Here is a 22,512-nt window from a genome sequence, read left to right as displayed (position 1 = left end):
TATAGCTGGCTTGAAAACAGAGGTAGGAATTCCATGAGCCAAGGAATACAGGCAGATTCTAGAAGCTGGAAAAAGCAAGGAAAAGGATTTCCCCCTAGAGCTTCCCGAAGTGAACACAGCCAAGTAACACTTTGATTCTACCTCAGTGAGATCCATGTCAGAATTCTGCCCTACAGAACTGTAAGATAACCTCTTTGTATTGTTTAATTCACCAAGTCCTTGGTAATTTGAAATACAAAACTAATGCACCATTATAATCATTTCAATGCAATGTTGGAGGAAGAATAGCAAGCAGGTCACTGGAACATAAGATAATGTAGAAATATATCCCAGTTTACATAACAATTGAGTATTTCTCCAAGGTGGCCATTCTACTCATTGTGAAAAAGAGAATGGTGAATAGGTTAGATAATTGAACCGGTATAAGTTCTATCTCTCTGAACGAAAATACAGATGGGTCCTTATCTTAGACCATAAATAAAGAAAAATTCTTGATGGATTTTAGCCTATAAGTAACAAGTGAAAAATAAAAACCTTACAAGAAAAACTAAGAGATTACAAGTATATCATATATTTTAAATATATATATAATAGATTGTTGACATCGTTGTGGGGAGAGATAATATATGGGGAAAGATGTGAGAAAGAAACAGAGAGAGGAAATAATTGAAAAAGGAAAATAAAAACAGAGACTTACCTAAAAATTATGTGTCACGTGAGAGCATCGACATGTATAATTATTTGTTTACATACAGATAAATTTTAAAATAACATAAAAACATCCTTTGCATGTGTGGGTCTCTTACCAGTCATTTGGGCTCTTTCACTTTTTTGCATTGTTTTCATGATAAGTGAAGAATATTTGAGCATCCATGAAATGCTGTGATTTAGTAATATATTCAGATTCCACAGAACACAGAGTATAAGGAAAGATGCTTTCAGATACCACCTTCTTAATGTTCTTAAAATGTCTACAGGTTGTTCAGTATTATTAGATTCAGAGCTCTGCATTCAGAGCTCTCACTAGCCTGGAGTACCTCTCATCCCTGTTTTATCATCCTTCCTCTGCCCTGTGCTGACAGCTCTTGAGTTGAAATTATCTTCTCCTTGCAGTCAAATTTTAACAATCCAGTTATCTTTTTCTCTCTTTATTATTCATCTGTCTTAAACCAAATGAGAGGATTTTTTTTCCCCATGGGGACTTACTCTCCACACTTTTTAAAAATGAAAGTAACTTCCTTTATTACAGAATTGAATTAAAATCAAAAAAGTTCTGAACCCCATTTAAAAGACAGTTTTGTCACTGAAGAATTGAAAGGATTTCTTTATGAAACAGCTTCACCTTAAGACAGAGGATAAAGGGCCCTGAGGAGAGCATTATAGTGACTCTCAAAGGTACTCTTCTAAATAATGCTAACGTAGCCATAAAGCAGGGTGTGATGAAGATTTGGGTATACCAGGCACCACTAGTCCCCCAAGATGGCAGTGGCCTTCCTCTCTGATCTGTCCTCTGAAGAAAGTCATTATGAGGAAAGACAATAGACAATGGAGAGCCTGTAAGGAGACTGTTAAGAGATAAAAGAAAAAAGGGAGCAAGAGTAGAAAAATGAGATCGTGTGAAAGTGATAATACAACTCCGTATGGAACAGATAAATGTGCAGTATCCATCCTGGTTTAACACCTACTGTTTAGTAAATCCAGATGCTGTAATACTGTGAAGTGAAATGAAGTTTGGAAATAAGAGCTCCCCAAGAGCATAGGAGAGGTGGTCCACTCCATTCATGTTTCAGGTGGCCCAGAACACTGTACAACTGGGAAGCTGTTTTACTCGGCTTAATGGATGTGGAGATATCAGACAAGCAGTGTTAGAAAATAAATGCAACTCTATCCCCTGCTGTATCCAGTAGCACCCAGAGGCAACTCATTTGGTTATTAATCTCCTCTGACAGATCTCCAGTGGCTATAGGGGGAAAAAGATACCAAAGTGTGAAGAAGTGGCAGTATGGCTGACATTCTCCAAGAAACACTCGCTCTCAGAAGATGATTGACATCTTGAATTTCTAAGCAAATGCATTAGCCTCCTCAGCTCTGGGGGTCTGTTTGAAGCTCAGAAGAAAATTAAGTGAACATAATACAGCTGCCAAATTTAGAAACTTGCTTACATATTCCGAAGAAAATATCATGAGATATTTAGAGACTACTTTAAAAACCTATAGATTATATTTCAAATTTAATACCTGGGGCATTAACTCTATTCATTGGACTAGCTTCAGTGAATTTCACTTTTGGAGCATAACACTACATTGAAAATGTGTCCTCTAACCTATGATACTTATGTATCATTTAATATGAAATTTATGAGGCTCCATTTCTGATTTCCAAATGGATGCAAATTAGAACACAGAGTATTTACATTCCTTCATTTCTAACCCATATACATAAAGTTTGACTTTAAAATGCCACTGTGCTTGTCTGTTTCATAGAAGCTATATGTATTTATATGGTCTTTGTGTCTGTAGCACACTCTGGATTTCAGTTTTTAATTTAATATTGGGCAAGGACTGGCCATAAAAAAGACTATGCTATTCAAAGTAGAGGTGGATTGCTTTTCTTTTAATTCCTGAGACATTTATAGGCTCTCAGGGGAGTAGAATTTGTAACCACATAATCATCTAACATTTTCTTGTCTCCTTTGGAGATTAGTAGTTAAAAATCTATGAACTCTTTTTGCTATTCAGATACATTCTAGGTAGAGGAGGTATTTTGATCTATTCCAATTTACACTGTTCAGAGAGGATGGATTTTTAGAAAATGATTTTCTACTTTCTCAACAGAGAGTTGTTAGTTTTCAGAAAGAAATAGAGTACATTCTACTTCTTTTAATAAGCATTTTTATGGTGGTTAAATACTATGTATCTATTTGCATTTCAACAGCTGATGTTTGAGCGGTGAAATGCAAATCTAATACTTAAAATCATAAATAATTTTTAAAAATCTCTTGCAAAGGTGTTGAATGGTAGTGGTTGGACAAATCTACTTTGAATATAGCCACTGAATTTGTAATGATACTTTCACTATGGGAAAACCTCCTATAAAGGGACCAGTATTTTTGTGAGCAGTATTTGGACAAAATACTTCATATGTCAGTAATTTGTTGACATTATTATTGATAAAATTTTGTTATATGAGTAATTGTTTCAGGGGTTTCAGAAATACAGGAATATAAATACCTCAAAAGAGATATTAAGATGTTGTGTGTGCTTTCTTGTCACTTTCCTTCCATTTACATCTCATGTTAAGATGTTTATACTTATAACTTATCTCTTTTTGTCTCTTAATAAATTTGAGATACGTAACCTGTTTCTTCACTTACAAAAACAAACAATGAAACCATTCATTCAGTCAGAAAAGTGTTCTTACCATACTGATTATTAGTCTCGAATTCTACAAGAACTGTGTTAAAATAATACATTGAAGAGTTTAAATAAATACAGTTTTTTAAAAAATGAGAGATGATTATTTTAAAATGTGTTTGCATACAATCTGGAAAAAAAATTAATATAAGCAGTTATAAAAATAATTGATCTTCTCTCTCTAATATTCAAGATAAAACCAAATTGGTGTGGATAATACACACTCCAACAATTCAGAACACCTGGGTTCTAGCTCCTGATTTTGTCACTAGATATGTAATGGTGGCAGATGATAAAGTCTCCACTCTCCGTTTTTTTCCTTATAAAATGAGGCTACAAACTTTTAACCTTACTCAATCAGATTATCGTGAAAATCAAATAAGTAAAAATGCTCTAAATACTGAAAGTGTAACAAATACAAATTGGCATTACTATAATTCTTAACTATATAGCAACTATGTTGCTATAGTTCCTAGACTTCTGAATTGTGTTTTGCTGTCGAGCTTGAAGGAAAATAATTCCTAAGAATATGTTCCCATGTCTAGATTCCTCTAGATGCCTCTAGAGTCCACAGCTCCATGTCAAAGTGAAACTTCAGAAATTAAAATATTGTGGCTAATTAAAAATTTTGTTTTTGCACTATCTACTCCTTTCATTACACATTTTGTTTTGTTTGCTTGTTTTCATTGCCCCATTAAATATCTCCAGGATACAGGTTAATATTAATACCAAAGGAACTATTTTCCAACAGATCTTCAAAGCTTTAAAATTATAAAGCTCAATGGTCCAAAAAAGATTCATACTCTGTCCTGCTTTTACATTTAAGTGTTTATAAGTTTATAGAAATCTACTTTGTAGTTATAAATAGGTGCAAATTTGATCATATAATATTCCTGAAAATTCTGATGAAATTTTACCTTAAAAGATAAAAGTAAATTCTTTTTCTTTCTCACTAGCATGCAGAAACTTAGTAGTTTATATGTGTGTACTGTTTATCTTCAGTCCAGGCTGGAAGTTAATGAACATCTTCAATTAATGAGTCTCAGATCTCTCTTTACCTCAGGACAATTTTCTTCTATCATTTCTTTATTATTGCTTCTAACATTTATTATTTTTTCCCTGCAACTATGTTATTTCACTTGTTAGGTTTTCCCTTGTTTGGTTATTTCATCTTCCACGTCATTTTTCTTTTTATCATGATTGCTGCCTCTATATAATTTGCCTTTATCTTTGAGCTATTTCTTGCACTTCATTTAACAGATGATTGTTCCAGATCTTGTGACTATCATACCTTCAAATCATCTATTAAATTGTTTGGATGACAAATCACATTTTTCATTCTGAATTTTTCAAAAAATTTGTTCTATTTTATTTCCTTTTTGCTGTGGAACTTTATTTCCCTTAGGTACTTTTGTTACTATATTTTATTCAATTGTCTGTTCATCTCACGCAGCAGCTGTTTTGCCGGGTTAATGTTATTCTGACCAGACTGATCACTCCTTCTTAGTGATGGCCAGTTCAGATGGGTTGTAACTCATCAGGCTGAGCTCCTTGGGCTTAGGTATGATAGCTGTTACCAAGCAACAGGAGTTGCAAGGGGGCTGGGAGACAAAACACACACTTGCCTTATAGGCCAGCAGTGAGTAAAAATACAGGTTTCTGTGCTTTTCTGAAATCCCCAAAGAATCTTCTGTGGTCTCATTAAATCATCTATGCCTTGGGTCTTGGGAGGCTTGGCCCTGTCCATTGGCCTTGTGCCCAGAGAAAGCAGACCTATTTATACAAAGTCAATGTGACTAGGGTTTCTACAATTATTTAGGAACCAATAACTTCCCCTGATGCTCCATCTTCCATACTTCTCTCAAGGCCTCCAGTTGGCAGATTCGCTCCATGTAACTCCAACAAAATCCAGGCCTCACTTGCCTACACTCATCCACCTGAAGGCACAAGCTACCATGAGGCTTGGGAGAAGCAAAGATCAGTAGATTGGGGCTGGGAGTAGAAGAAAAAAGATAGTTTATGCTCAGATTGCATCTGCCTTATTTTTTCCCAGAATTGTACCAAAATGTTAAAAAATGAAAAACTGAATTATATGTTTATATTAAGCCATATACAATTGGACCATAGTGTTATAAATATACTTATTAGGATTTATTTATATTGATCTATTAAAATGGCAGATAATGTTTTTTAAAGATTTATTTATTCATTTATTAGGCTGTGTTGGGTCTTCATTGCTGCACAGGTTTTCTCTAGTTGCAGCGAGCGGGGGCTTCTCTTGTTGCAGAGCACGGGCTCTAGGCACTTGGGCTTCAGTAGTTGTGGCACGCAGGCTCAGTAGTTGTGGCTCACAGGCTCTAGAGTGTAGGCTCAGTAGTTGTGGCTTACGGGCTTAGTTGCTCCATGGCATGTGGGAGGTTCCCAGACCAGGGATCGAACCCGTGTCCCCTGCATTAGCAGGTTCTTAACCATTCCACCACCAGGGAAGTCCTGAAAATGGCAGATAATTCACAGAATTTTATTTCTAGGTCATAAAAAGATAAGTGGTCATTTGGTTTTCTAATTTTTTTCTTTGTGTTTTTCCACTTTTTCTATTATGTGTGTATGGTATATACATGTTCACGTGTGTATATATATAGATATAATCACAAAAAATTTTTTATAATGCTTTAGGTATTCCGAGTATAGGTTGAGATTTATTTACTATTTTAGTTTGTCTACTGTATTTTGGGGTTTAAGGTTCTGAGTAGATTGCATTATTTGACTTCCTTTATTTCATGCATCTAGCAGTGTTTTGAAATTATGAATCTCTTGCTTTTATTTATTGCAATTCTAATTTTTTAATGTCCCTCTATTTTCACAGTTTTCAGACAATAAAAACATTTTAGGAAAATTTAAAAACTGGCAAGCTGCCTGAGCCTTAAAACCAAGAGATTTTGAACCAGTTGGTCTCCTTGCAAGTTTAGAAACCATATCAGTTAAAATTAGGTTTCACAGAAAATGGCAGAAACATCAGGGCAATAATAAATTAAACAAAATGGGTAGAAATTAATTCTCTCCCATGTAAATGTAGGTAAATACAGATAATCCAAGGTGGACAAGACATTTCCATGACCACTGGGTTCCAGCTCCTTTTTTTTTTTTTTAACATCTTTATTGGAGTACAATTGCTTTACAATGTTTTTGTTAGTTTCTGCTGTATAACAAAGTGAATCAGCTATACATATACATATATCCCCATATCCCCTCCCTCTTGCGTCTCCCTCCCACCCTCCCTATCCCACCCCTCTAGGTGGTCACAAAGCACCAAGCTGATCTCCCTGTGCTATGCCGCTGCTTCCCACTAGCTATCGATTTTACGTTTGGTAGTGTATATATGTCAATGCCACTCTCTCACTTCGTCCCAGCTTACCCTTCCCCCTCCCCATGTCCTCAAGTCTATTCTATACATCTGCATCTTTATTCCTGTCCTGTCCCTATGTTCTTCGGAACTATTTTCTTTTTTTTTTTAGATTCCATATATGTGTGCTAGCACACAGTATTTGTTTTTCTCTTTCTGACTTCCTTCACTCTGTATGACAGACTCTAGGTCCATCCACCTCACTACAAATAACTCAATTTTGTTTCTTTTTATGGCTGAGTAATATTCCATTGTATATATGTGCCACATCTTCTTTATCCATTCATCTGTCGATGGACAATTAGGTTACTTCCATGTCCCGGCTATTGTAAATAGAGCTGCAATGAACATTGTGGTACATGACTCTTCTTGAAATATGGTTTTCTCAGGGTATATGCCCAGTAGTGGGATTGCTGGGTCATATGGTAGTTCTATTTTCAGCTTTTTAAGGACCCTCCATACTCTTCTCCATAGTGGTTGTATCAATTTACATTCCCACCAACAGCGCAAGAGGGTTCCCTATTCTCCACACACTCTCCAGCATTTATTGTTTGTACATTTTTTGATGAGGCCATTCTATCCAGTGTGAGGTGATACCTCATTGTAATTTTTATTTGCATTTCTCTGATGATTAGTCATGTTGAGCATCCTTTCATGTGTTTGTTGGCAATCTGTATATCTTCTTAGGAGAAATATCTATTTAGGTCTTCTGCCCATTTTTGGATTGGACTTTTTTTTTTTTTGATATTCAGCTGCATGACCTGCTTGTATATTTTGGAGATTAATCCTTTGTCAGTTGCTTCATTTGGAAATATTTTCTCCCATTCTGAGGGTTGTCTTTTGGTCTTGTTTATGGTTTCTTTTGCTGGGCAATAGCTTTTAGGTTTCATTAGGTCCCATTTGTTTATTTTTGTTATTTCCATTTCTCTAGGAGATGGGTCAAAAAGGATCTTGCTGTGATTTATGTCATAGAGTGTTCTGCCTATTTTCCTCTAAGCATTTTATAGTGTCTGGCCTTACATTTAGGTCTTTAATCCATTTGGAGTTTATTTTTGTGTATGGTGTTAGGGAGTGTTCTAATTTCATTCTTTTACATGTAGCTGTCCAGTTTTCCCAGCACCACTTATTGAAGAGGCTGTCTTCTCCACTGTATATTCTTGCCTCCTTTATCAAAGATAAGGTGACCATATGTGTGTGGGTTTATCTCTGGGCTTTCTATCCTGTTCCATTGATCTCTATTTCTGTTTTTGTGCCAGTACCATACTGTTTTGATTACTATAGCTTTGTAGTATAGTCCAAAGTCCAGGAGGCTGATTCCTCCAGCTCTGTTTTTCTTTCTCAAGATTGCTTTGGCTATTTGGCATCTTTTGTGTTTCCATACAAATTGTGAAAATTTTTGTTCTAGTTCTGTGAAAAATGCCATTGGTAGTTTCATAGGGATTGCATTGAATCTGTAGATTGCTTTGGGTAGTAGAGTCATTTTCACAATGTTGATTCTTCCAATCCAAGAACCTGGTATATCTCTCCATCTGTTTGTATCATCTTTCATTTCCTTCCCCAGTGTCTTATAGTTTTCTTCATACAGGTCTTTTGTCCCCTTAAGTAGGTTTATTCCTAGGTATTTTATTCTTTTTGCTGCAATGGTAAATGGGAGTGTTCCCTTAATTTCTCTTTTAGATTTTTCATCATTAGTGTGTAGGAATGCAAGAGTGAATCTCTTGCTTTTTTAAATGAAGAGGGTAGTAGTCGTTGACATTTTATCTATTGATAAAGACTACATCCTCTATCTATTTTGAAGCCTGCACTAGTCTACTGTCTTATCAAATGCAGCTTTGCTTTCCTTATTTTTTTCATCATATGTGTGTGAAATTATACTTTTCAGCAGTCTACTACAGAATCCTGTTGAGAAAGAAATGCATTACCTCAGCTGGACATAACTCCACTAAAATATTGAAAATTAATGAATGGCAGAAACACCAAGTATGAAATTTAGAGTGTAACCAAATACTTCCTAAGAAACAGTGACTTAAAAGCTAATGTCACCTTCTGGCAGGTATAATATATAGGTTTTACCCAAGAAAATGCATGTTACTAATATTTATGAACCTTTCTCTGCTTCTTGAAATAAAGCAATTCTATCCTTTAAAAAACAGAGGGAGCTTAATTTTTAAAATCTAAATCTCATCCTTTGATTTTATGTTGAGGGGAAATAGTGTATGAATTCAATCTAATACTTTTATTTTAAAGGTGAAAAAGTCAAAGAATAAAGATTTATCTATTTATCAGTGTGACTAAGGGACATCAAACTCTCAAATTCTGGAAGATATTTCTCTCAGACTGGATATTTGCTGGCCCTCCAAAATTTCCTAGTAAGTTAGACAGACGTTTGCCTTAGTGGAACTGGAGACCCATAACATTTTTCTCTTCTATTTTATCTCTTACTGCGTTGTATTTTAAACTATATTTTACATATTTGATCTCTCCTTAAGCTATGAGTCATTTAAGGGATGATGCCACACCTTACTCTTTTTGTATTGTTGGTATGGTGTACTGCTTAGATGAATGAATAAATACTAGAGTAATTTGCAGCAGGCTACAAGAAATCAAGAAAATAGACAGCCAAGCACAGAAACAAAACCAAAAAACAAAATAAAACCTCCAATCAACTGTATAAAACAAGCAAAGGAAACAATTGATCATATTTTAAAAGTCATTCTAACAAAAATGAAGTGGAGTTTGTTTTGCCTTTAATAACTTATCTCTGCTTTATGTTATTATACAGGTGCTTTTGAGTTAATCTGTTATTACCACAACAAAAGTAGGATCTAGTAGAACGCAATTTTTTTAAAAAAGAAGAGTGTTATCTCGTTTCAGTCAAAATTGTGCTGCAACTAACAAAATGGGCTGCAGAGATTTCAATAAATTAGGGTGTAATTTATTTACATAGGCAATTCTGGGCTGATTTAGAATCTATGTAAAGTTATCAAGAGAGCAGGATAATTTTGTCTTTTTGTTCCACCTTAAGTTGTGTTTACCATCATCAAGGTTGCTGCATGGTTCAAAGGTAACTGCTGAAGCTTCAGCCCTCACAGTTGTTACAGACAGGGAGAGAGGGGCTAGCAGAGGGATTTTACTTAAAATGTATTGGTCACACCTGTCTTCAAGGAGGATGTAAATTTAGCTTTTCAGCATATTGTCTTGCCAGTATTCCGATACCAAAAAGAGGGACAGAAGAATGGAGAACATGCAGGTCACCAGAATGTCTCATCAAATCACAATTCCAAAGAAAAGCTCAATTATCTTGAACAGGCTCTTGTTTCAGAATAAGATATGCAAATTCAAAAAGAAGGCACAGTATTGGAATCCACTAGTTTGGGACACAGATCTTCAGATCAAACACTTGATCAAAGGATAATTTATCTTTTCCTAAGGACTTTTCTGGTTACATCATAAACTTATGTCACCTTTGCTGAAAGTCAAAGAGAATGCAAAGTTCCTGCCTTTATAAATAACAGGCCAATCTCCAGTTACTGTGATTTATTCAGCGATAGAATATACCAAGAATATAATTTTTACACATTAGAGATTGTTGTGAGTTAAAAATGTTTACACTTGCACAAAGGGCTCTACAAACTGGGCAGTTCCATGAAATACCAAGCTCAAAAGGGCCCTGCCCTCATGCTCTACTGTTGCCATGTTAAAATTCTGGGTCCCAGTGTTTTCATTGTGCATTAGAAATCTCAAATTATGTAGCCATTCCTATCCCCACATAATATAGCAGAGAAGTCCAGAAAATAATCAGCAATAGCACTATTGAATGCTTAATATCCAAGGAATGAAAAATAATTGTCCACTGCGGGCTATAGATTACATATATTTATGTTGCCATAGGTAACATTTACTAGATGTTGTAAATAGCACACAACCTAGAAATCACATAAATTGTGACCCTGGAGCCAATTAAATTCAGCATCCAATGGAGTGAAATTTATTGACAGCTCACTAAAATGAATTAAAAGAAGTAGTAACTGCAGTGTGTTAAAAGTAATAAAGTGTTGATTTTTCTTCTGAGCTCTTAGAAGATTATTATAAAATTGCTCTAGGCCACTCAGTTAATGTGCTACACCTAATTACTATTCTTAAATCAGTAAGGACATGTCTATTTATTGAAAAGTAACTTACTTGTTATTGTTTCTCATTTTTATTCATACTTAAGAAATTGGACACTTATTAAGTATTGAAATTGAACAAGGCACATCATAGATGTCAGGTTAATGACATGCAGCGAACAATTTGCATTCTATTGTCTCTGTTTTCAGGCACTCTTCATTTCTAACATAATTTTAGCATAGGGAGCATGAATCTATGCAAACTCCTTCCATTATTTAATTTTTAAAAGCTGAAATTTTTCACAAAGAGTTTTATGGGCAAATATAGACTCATTCACTTTACAGGGATGGAAATCCTTTTGAAAACTTTCTCAAGGACATTCAAGCCCCAACTATTCAAGAAAATGAAAAAAACATTTATAGATATTATCCGTAATTAATTCATCTCAGCCACCTGTGTATTACACAAAAGGCATTTCTCTGCCCTCCTTTACACTGCAATCTAAAAAGTTCAAAACAGCAAAAAGGAAATAAAATGTATAGATGACAGCACATGGAGCTAAAATATCAACACAATCAGCACTATTTTAATAAAGCATAAGAAACTAAAATCTAAATGTCATGGTAAAGAAATCAAGGTAAACATTTAAATCTTATACATTAGCTATTGCGTATGTATCTAAATGGATTGGGTTCAAGTGTTTTGTTTTTCTTTAGTGTTTCAGGTTTTGTTTGTTTCTGTTAACTTTTAAACCAGGGAGCTCCCTTAAAATAGTTTAATGCACAAGATTAACTTTGTAAATTTAAATGGCAATGTTGCAGTTAGGTATGGAGAGTTTCTCCTGACCAGTCAGCCCATAAGAGGAAATAAAAAATGTACTCCACCAAAGCCACGAGCCCGTTGTTTATAGTTCTAATGAAATATTACAGCCCAGCTCAAAACATCTTTTTAAAAAGCATACAGAAAAGTTCAGTGTTTGCTCCAATTATTGGGCTAATTGACATACTCCTCAACTTTGTTTTATTAGTGACGATGAATCCTTTAAAAGTTGATGATCTGGCAGAAGAACGTTTTCCTCATCTTGTACTAAATGGACACAGGCTAATGTAAAACTAAATGAATTCTGAAAAATGGAGCAGGAGGACTCACAAAAGCAGAAAACTAAATTGATTAAAAGCAATCCATCAGTCCTAAAGAAATTCTGCAGTTCACAAAATTCTTAAGGAACCTACCCCTTCTAAAGGAACTATTTTCGCAATTCGTCAAAAGGCAATGTTTCCTATATAAGACATTTTACATAAGACAATATTTTAAGTGGGAGAGGCAAAACTTTTCACAGTACCACATTAAAGCATTAACAATGGTCCCTTTTAAAATCCTCCAGCCAAGGGACCCTTGTCTATGAATGCCTCCCTGCCCCCAACTCCTCAGGGTCCTCAAGGTTCTGTAATAAATGGAGATTAAGATGAATTTGAGACAGGAGTGGACCTGGGACCTGGGACCCTTTGCTGCAGTGCCGCAACACTTACACCTGGACAAGTGTCTCTTCGAGCAACAAAATACAAATAAACTATAAGGGTCTAAAAATAACTGCATGCATGTGCAGTTGGGGCAAACTCTGGACAATAAGGTAGAAAAAGATTTTAAAAAAAACCCAACTGCCACTTTTGAAGAGGCTGGAGCAAACTCAGGGTGTCGGGAGCAAAAGCAGGGTACTGAGCATGCCCCCTGCACTCAACACCACCAAAGGGGTGGGAAGGCCACCTCAGCCACCCCTCTGGCTCGACCCCTGGACACCTCTACCCTCACCCCATATAAGGAACAAGCTCATCCTCCACTCGGGGAGCCAGTAAGGGAACCTGTTACTTGCTCTCACTGCCCCCTCCTGCAGCCACAGGGGCCCCAGTAAAGCCTTGCATGAATTTCGTGTCTGGCCTCTAGTAAATTTCTATTGATGGGGGAAGGCCAAGAACACTGGTCCGTATCAAGTCCACTTCCATTATCTGCTGCACTGAGACAGAAAGTAGATGAAGATATTTAAACGTTTAGATTTTTATATTTTAGAAAAGCCTTACCAAAAACTTAAAGTAAATATATTAGTGTATATATTTTAAGAAAACAAGTAATTCAACTAATTTAGGATTAATTCTGTCTCTACTTTGTATGAGAAGATTCTAGAGAGGCCATGGGCTCAAGGGCAGGTAGGATTGTTCAAGCCAAGATGAAAACGGCTATCTTCATCCTAAGATTAGTGGAAGGATATTGAAGTACGCCCATGAGGAGATACTCAGTTACAGCATACTCTGTCTGCTCTCAGACAGAGCTAATCTGTCCCCTTTTGTACCCATTGCTTAAAATAATCATCTATGGCCAAACCGTGTAATGACCCCAAACATAACTTCTGTGTAACTCTAACTGAACAATATATTACTAGCTGTATAGTAAGTGTAATCTTAGAAAGATTATGATGCTCTTTTTGAACATGTTAACAGGTGTAAAGGTTTTGTGTATAATCTGGAAACATAGATTAAAAAATTATATAAGCTTCAAGATTCAAAAGAAAGGGAAAAATGAAAAAGAAAATTGATCAGTGCTTTTATTTGAGAATGTGGAGGGTTTTTTTTTTCTGTCTTAAAGTGTGATTATCCTATTTAAATAATATTTTGTAGGAAAATGCTCCTTTTTTCTCTGACCTATGAAGACAAGACAGAATTATGTTACTTATAAGCAATCACAATGCAAACCCAACCGCCCATGTGTTTAAAAAACTAGGGATTCAGAATGACAGAAACACTGGCCCTCCTTCTCCTCTGTGCACTGTAACTACATGCAATAACCATAGTTGACAAAAGTTCCTGATGTTAAATTTAGGAAACCTTTGTGCACCTTACTTTCACCAAATGAACTTAAAGCATTTATAGAGACTTTAGAGGCAAAGTAGCCCTGACTTTCACACAGAGCCCAAGTTCCTTTTACTGACTCTGCATAACTTCTCAAGGGACAGGCAGCTCCCTTCATGCTTGGACAGTTTGTGGAACCAAAATCTTCCCTCTTTTAACAACCACCCATTACACCTAATTGGCTTGGGTGTAGCAACATAAAATTAGTTTTAATTCCCTTTTAAAGTGAATTACCACCACGTATTCGAACATGTTTATTCTGTTTTCAATTTGTTTTCTCTTGTAGGTATCCACAGACCCAGTTCTTCCAATCATTCCTACAAGCCCCTATGTGGTTGGACCCCTCCCTACCTCTTCAAATTCCTCTTGTTCCACTTTCTCTTTCACATACTATACTCCAGTCACACTCATCTTCTTTTTGTTCCTTGATCCCAAAATACCCATTCCTGCCTAAGTCTTTATGCTTGCTATTCCCAGCGTCCTGTGCCTCCAGATATTTACATGGCTAAATCCTTGGGATCTTTCCAGTCTAAGTTCAAATGGTACCTCTTTCTGTTCATAACACTTATCAGCGTTTGAAACTACTGTGTCTACTTAGTGATAAATTATGTTTTTTTCCTATCTCCCTCATACCAGAATGGAAGCGTCACAATTATGGGGCCCTTGACTATCTCACTAACTGCTGAATCCCATACCAAGTAGACCAGTTCCAGGCACATAATATCTATATAATAAATATTTATTTATGAGTGAATAAATAAATATATCTATATCCTACAATCTATATTCTATGAAACAGCAAATGTCTTCTTTTATCATTACAAACCTAAGCCTACTTACATCACTCTTCTCCTTGCAGCTATGAAAATACATTCCATTTAGGGCCAATGCTGTTAGTTGCCCAAGTTATGCACTATGTCACTCTGTAGGTTGTTATTTAGTTAGATTACAATGTGAGCATCACTCACTGGAGTTGAGTGCCAAGGCCCGTTCCATTGTTCCTAGGATTAAATGCAAGCTCCAGTTGCCTGGCTTATAGAACTCTCAGTATCTGGCCCCACTACACTTTCTGCTCTATTTTTCTTCCTCTACTCCCTTGACATTACTCACCAAACTTCCTAACTTTCAGTTCCTCCTAGGACCACGCTTTCTCTGATCTGCTAAGCCTCCTGCAGAGAATCATTTATGCTTTTCTTTCACTCCCTCACCCTTCCATCTCTTCTGATCCTAAATTTGATTAAGCTCCTTTCTATATGTTCTCCTCATTTTCTCTGCTTTCCTTCCCATATCATTAATCACCTCATTGTGAGTTTCAATTCTCTGTCTTCTCATTTCCTCTCTAAGGTAGGAGCTATGTTTGCCATATTGGTCCTTGTATCTCCAATGTTTGATAAGATGAACTTATCATGTGAATGAATAAATAGTCATAACATGCTGTCCAAATTCTATACCATCTTGGCCATCTTTCTCTGTATTCTCTATTTTATCATTGTCTAATTTTAAAATTGTGGAACTCACATTTGATCTGTACCTGTGATCAAATTTCACCTTGTGCTGACCAATACAGAAAACAGTGAGGCAGTGTTCTTATATTAATATACTTTATTGGTATAACTGAATATGTTCCTACTCTTCTACTTAAAAAGTCCAAAGATAATATTCTGCAAAATCTGTATTGACCAAACTCATATTTAACAAGCTCTTCTCATCTCTACTTCATTTCATTAGTGCCTTTTATTTCTATTTCACAAATATCATTAGAAAATATACTTACTTTCCCTAGAAATAAACTTCCCACTAAAATGTTTGCAAAGAAATGGTGGGTAAAATATATTTAGGTCTATCTTCCCATTTTCAGTAGCCCTAATTTGAATCCATGTTTAACCTGGTTTTATACCTGGAGAAGAAACTTGGCTTCTGTGTGGCATTTAAATCAAGTTAATTTCTGTGACTTTAATAGGACATTGTTACCAAATTTTTGAATGTCCCATATTGTGACACTGATTGTCTCATAAACAATCCAAGCCTATGGGAGCATTAATAGGGGCACCCTGACAGTCAGTCCTTCACCTCCCATCCAATGTTCTCAGCACTAAAAGCAAATACATCCTATTTCTTGCCATCTACTCTTTAAAGAATAGCTACATGCTCTCTAGAATTTAATAGTCCTATTAAAGGAATTTTTCTCATGGTCAAATCTTTTAATTTTTTAGAAGCAATGTCATTATCACAAAATACTGGTACCAGCACTACAATATACATGCAAAATGATATTATTTGAGTTGACCTATTATTCAAGCAAATGGCTCTCTCCAGATTTTTTAAAGTCAGGTGGATTCGTGCTGCTACTATAATCTGATTATAAGCTAAGACAAAATTTTAATTTATTTTAAATGGCAATAAATTCAAAATGCAAATCAATGTCACCGTGATAGGATCAAATGCCTTTCAAACACAGAGCAGAGAAGGTAAGAATAATTTTGAGTATTATCTTTTAGGTATAAAATTAAGGACTAGATATTAAATCATAGAGATGAGCTGATCTTCTTAAGAAGCTCAATGAATATGAGAGTAAAATGAGTGACATGAGAGGTATTAGACCTCAGCAAACCTAAGCAAAGAGTGGGCAGGCTGAGTGTGTGAGATAAACAGCCAGGGAAGTAAGATGGAAAAGGGGACAGTGCCTGGGAGCTGCAGGAAAGATTCCGGCTGGCAGCAGAAGTAGCTGGATAAAGTGTGATAAAGAGCTTAAAAAGGTAAAAACACCCGTCAGGTTTCAGATGGCAGATGTCACCGTATACGAATCCAGGGTGGAATCACACCATAAGATAGACGAAGATGCCAAACAGAAATAATCACAGACTGCAGAAAAGTCAAGAAAGGGCTCTGTTAGTTAAAAATTTGTTTGAAAACAACTGTGTTAATAAGACGATGATGAACATTCCAGGACAAACATAAAGAGCATTATTGAAATGGTAGATATCAGTCAGGAGAATTGGAAATGAGCTTTCTTTAATTAGGAACAAGAGTGGAATAACAAATGTGAAAGTGACATTTGGAAGTACTGAAGATGAGACAATACATTTTCATATGTTACTATTTGCTGATGACCTGATGATGCATTGCTGCAGAGGAACTTAAAGAGTGAATAATAGCTGGCCATCTGGTTGCAAACTTTGACAGCTTTTGAAGATAGTAGCTCATAGGGAGCAAGGAGGAAAGAAAATAGAGTTTTACCAACTGCATCAAAGTTATATGGCAGTAAAGGAGTTGCCTGATAATGAAGATAATTACCTCTTCTTGATAAGAGATGAAGGCACAAAGCTACGGCTGGATAATAAAAAATTCTTCTAGAGCAAAACAGCATAAAATTATATTCAATTCAGGTCCCATGCATTATTAACTCCCTCAAAATTAAAGCATTTCTTTTAGTCTCTGGCAAAGCTGAGGCATGTAATGGAAAGACCACAGGCTTTGAAGTCATATAAACATGAATTCAAAATCTGACTCCACCATCTAGAAGGGTGTGATTTGGAGCAAATCTTTTAATCAATCCTCATTTTTCAAAATGAAGACATAGCTACTCATCTCACGGGTTTTTGAATGGCTTGGAAGATGAGCACATTAGGTGACCACCCCATGACTTACATTCATTATTAATTTAACAAATATCTGTGGAGGGCCACCACGTGTGAAGCACTATACTAGTGTCAGGGTGATTAAACACAGAGGTGATTAAACACAAAGGTGACTAAACACAGAGGAAAGCCTCCTCCCCCAGTGTGGCTTACAGGCTTATGAGAGAGACAGTCACTAACCAGGCAATTACAAAACTAAATTTAAAATCACGATCGTGGTTAAGTGCTGCAAAAGAAAAATGCATACAATTATGAGAGTAGATAATATGATTATTTAGTGTATTTATGTCAAGGAAGGCATCTGAAAAGTGACAAGTGAGCTGATATAAGATGGATTCACTCAAGTTCACTGGGTAAAGAAAAGTAAAAAAGGGGGGGAAGAAAAGTGAGGATTGCATGAGATGAGACTGGAGAGATAGTGAGGTGAGACAATGTAGGATAGAAAGGTCTCAAAGTATATGCATAAGGAGATAATAAATGAAAGCTACTCTTTCCCCCTGTGTGCACTGCTGCTATAACCTCCCTTATCTAACCAAAGTGAAAACACCTAAACCTAACTTCTCTGTATTCCTTAGTCTATACCTAGCTATGTAATAAGTGTAGCCTTCAAAGGATTGTGAGGTTCCTCTTGCACTATGAACACATATGATGACTATCCCTCACACCTGGGATAGAAAGGGAACAGTGGAAACAGGAGAGGCCACTGCGCAGTGGGCAGAACTTGGGCCATTGACCTTTTACCGCTGGGTGCGGCACAGCACTGGATCCTGAAACTGGCGCTTTGTCTGAAGAGGGCAATTCCCTCTCATGCTCACATTCCTGACCCTCCCCCCAGATTAAGATCCATCCCAAACCTTGCTTCTCACTTCTCACTTAAGTGAAAGGGCAGAGGTTCTTTTAAGCCTCTGGATGAGTTAATTACCATAATTTATTCCATATGTCAGGAGAATCTACGTTATGTTGAACTAACAAAAACCCATAAAATATTTTAAGATGACACATTTATTCCTTGCTCATTTTTCATGACTTTCATAGGTCAGCTGGGGACTCTACTCCACATTATCCTTATTCGGGGGGAGGTAGGCTGAGGGAGTGAAAACCATCTGGGACATAACTGCATGTCATAATCATGCACACTTCCATGGCTAAAGCAAGTCACGTGGCCTCGTCTGATTTCAAAGGAGCAAAGAAGTGCAACCCTGCAGTGTTTCTGGAGTGAGGAGAACCACAGTATTGGTAAATAACCACACTGACCACATATATTTACTATCATTAGGGATTCAAAGGGCTAAAAATGAGTTTCTCACACCCATTTTCAGGGCCTCCTCTTATCCTGTGTTGTGCTTTCTTTACCATATCTATACGAACTCCAGGGCATTTATTCTGACAACTTTCATTTACTGATGTTCATTTTCAATGATTCTATAACACACAAATCTTATTCACCTTCTCTTACCTTGTAATTCTCTCCAAGCTAATGTTCCCAGGAATTGACAGATAGCAATCAAATAATCTTACTAATCAAAATAATGCATTACATTGGTATAGAGAAATATTTAAAAGCTACTTTAACAAATAATTTCATTTTTATTTGAAGTATAGTTGATTTACAACATTGTGTTAGTTTCAGGTGTACAGCAAAATGATTCAGTTATATATGTGTGTGTATATATATATATATATATATATATTTCAGATTATTTTCCATTACAGGCTATTGCAAGATATTGAATATAGTTCCTTGTATGGAACAGAAAATCCTTGCTGCTCATCTATTTTATGTATAGTACTCTGTGTGTTTGTTAATCCCACACTTCTACTATATCCCTCCTCTTCTTCCCTTTTCCCTTTGGTAACCATAACTTTGTTTTCTATGCCTATGAGTCTGTTTTCTGTTTTGTATATAGATTCATTTGTATTGGTTTTTAGATTCCATGTATAAGTGATACCATATTTGTCTTTCTCTAACACATAACAATAATAAAAAATAATATTCTTTAACAAATCATTTCTCACCTAATATCATAACCAACTTGGAGATCAATGTTGTTCTCATTTTACAGGGAAAGAAACTGAAATTTAGATATGTATAGTGTATAGCCAAAGCGAAGTGATAATAAGTGATGAAGTCTGGATTTGAATCTACGTCTGATCACAGACTATATATTCTTTCCGCAGCACTACCTATTTCCAAATCTGACACCTACTCTTCATTGTTAAACTCTGTGTACATACAAACTATTATTCTACAGATCATACAACAGAAAGCAAACAACAGCTTAGGGGCTGATAAGGTACTGGTCAGTATGCACACTCCAGGGACTCTGTTTCAAATTCATTAACTAAATGTGGGCACTCAGAGTCCCAGTGCATTAACCTCATCAGACATTGCACATAATAACTGACCCCACCCAAATCACAGGATATGGGAAGTATTGACATAAAATAATGGAGTCATATCTCCTAAGTAGTAAAAGGATTAAAATACATTCAGAGATAAAAGAAGTAAAATACCCTTTCAAAATGTAAATTACTTCTTTCATAGCAACAATGATAATGTACTAATTCTAGGAGTCGAATAAATTATTCAGGACACTGCCATTTAGTTTGTTTCTTGAATCCATAGGGAAAAAGTAATTATGTCTAGCCCAGCCAAGCCTATGATAACAGATGGCTGGCTATCAGGGAACAAAAGTGAAGGTAATGTCTTCAGAAATCTACCATGATGTTTCATATTTTAGTGAAAAATGTCCTTGGAGGGACCTTAGAATCAATCAGTCCAAGTTTCTCATTTTATAACCAAGGAAGTTGAGGTCCAGAGAGGTAGAGTATTTTTCCTGAGGCTACAGTTTGTGGCAATACTTAAAGGCAGAAGGCAGATTCCAACCATGAAAAGGGTGGGAAGAAAACTACCAATTATTAAGAATGCTCTTTGATGCTTTATTCATATTGTCTCACCTCATGCTCAGATGATCACAGTGAAAACAATATGATTTTCATTTTCATTATAAACATATCAGGAATCCAAAGGTAAACCATCTAGCCTATGTTACCAAAGTACTAAAGGGCAGAGTTGAAACCAGTCTATTTTAACTCCCAAAGCTGAGTGCTTTCTCCTACACCAAAAACCTTGAGAGCATGTGTGCACTCCCTGCTGTTGTGGGTGATCAAGTCTGGATAACAATTTGCCAACGGTGCTATTTTAAGGGCTTGTTTTAGAAGACTTTTGACTAAAGTCTCTTCTAATGCGATCATTCTGGGATGTCTGATTAACGGGTCTGTACCTCTTTGAAGCACTGTCTTATTTGAGGGGTTGGTTAGATAATTGAAATCATTCAGGGATCATTAAGATGACTGAATTTGTCTTCCTGGATTATTGTCCCAGGCCTTTAGAACATCATCTGAAAGCAGGGACCTTCTATGGAGAAGTTTCCTGAAGACTAAAGGGAGGGTTGTCTTGCAGATTTCTAATGGCTTCACTTAGTGAGAAAAGAGTTGCTGTTGGCCGTCTGGTGAGTAGATAATCAAGTCTCCTAGAGGCAATGGGGTCACATCCCCCTGACCTCTCTCACTGTAATTCACCATATCCATACGATTGGGCTGGAAATAATATAGAGTGGGAGACAAGGATGCAACATTCAGCTGAATAATATAATCACTCCTCTCCTAGGATCAGTGCTTGACTCATGCCCTCTTCTGAGCATGTATTGGCTTGTCTTTTCTGTTTTAAGGTAGGCACTGTCTGGTTTAGCCCGGAGCAGAGAATAAAGGGGCAGAACCAGCTGGGCTGTCATGGTGACTGGTAGCAAAGAGTAGCAACTTGTCTGACATGTTAGACTTGACTACATTCCCCATACAATGTCTAGACCTCCTTGCATTTTCCAGAGAGGTTTTCTCAACATGCTGGAGAAACTACAAGCTACCACCCACACCCATAACCCAAACAGCATCCTCATAAGGAAAGCTTCCAACTAAAAGTTCAGAGGAACAGGGGATTCAATCTGCACATGACATCTGAATGAAAACTTGTTCACAGCATTCCAGATCTCATTCAGACACATTTTAAGAATAAATAATGGCTACAAAGCATATGCAGCTATCCAGAGAACTGGTTGTTCTCATAAGCAGCTTGTATGCTAGGGTTGCCTGCAGAGGTCAGTTCCCCATTGTCAAGAAGAAGCAAGACCCAACATATGGTCAGCATAAGATTTCACTATCTCCCTACCTTCCCACCATTCTCCATCCCTTGGTACGGACCCAGCCAGACCTTAATTTAGATCTCTCCACTGCATTCTTAGACAGAAACACAGAAGATTCCTCAGTGTCTGGCACTTTGTCAATGCTTGCAATGGACTTAGCTAGGAAGAGAAAGACTAGGTAAAAGATTAGGGAAGGGTGAGTCAGGCAGTGCAACCAGAGACCTATTACAATGAGCAAGAACCACCTGGACCCTCCCTAGTTCCAAATCGAGATTCTGTTGGACTCAACTAAGTTTCATGCCCCATGTTAAGTACATGAAAGAGTGAAAAATGTTGGTAAACTTTTACTGATTATTTTATAAATTACATATTCAATGAGTTCAAAAACAAGTAATCTTTTACATTTGTACAGTGCCTTACAATATGTAAAGCTTTATCATTCCTCATTTGAATCCTTTCAGATAGGAAGGGCAAGTATTATTTTTATTTTAAAACTAGGAAATGAAAGTTCATAGAGGTCGTGGGAAATGTCTAAGGTTACACAGGAAGTAAATTTTGAAGCAGAACATACACTGCTTTTCCTATTTCCCCTCAGCCCCTTCCCCTGTCAAGTTGTATTTCAGCTACAAAGTAATCATGAGCTGTGTATTCCTTTGTTCCTTTCTCCTTTCTCTGGAGATACGTATATTCTGCAAGTTTAATAGGAAGCACTGTAATTTTATTTTCTCCTCTTGTAGTCATTCAAAAGGAAAAGTAGCTTATATTTATGTTTAATTTTGTGGGTAGTCTCATTATTAAAAAACTAGGTGCAGTGTGCTTGAAGTCCTGACAGTTTTTAAAAGCTAGTTTTCA

Source organism: Lagenorhynchus albirostris, chromosome 4, assembly GCF_949774975.1.
Source record: "Lagenorhynchus albirostris chromosome 4, mLagAlb1.1, whole genome shotgun sequence".
Taxonomy (NCBI): Eukaryota; Metazoa; Chordata; class Mammalia; order Artiodactyla; family Delphinidae; genus Lagenorhynchus; species Lagenorhynchus albirostris.
The sequence above is the reverse complement of the archived record's forward strand: the minus strand, read 5'-3'. Positions refer to the sequence as shown.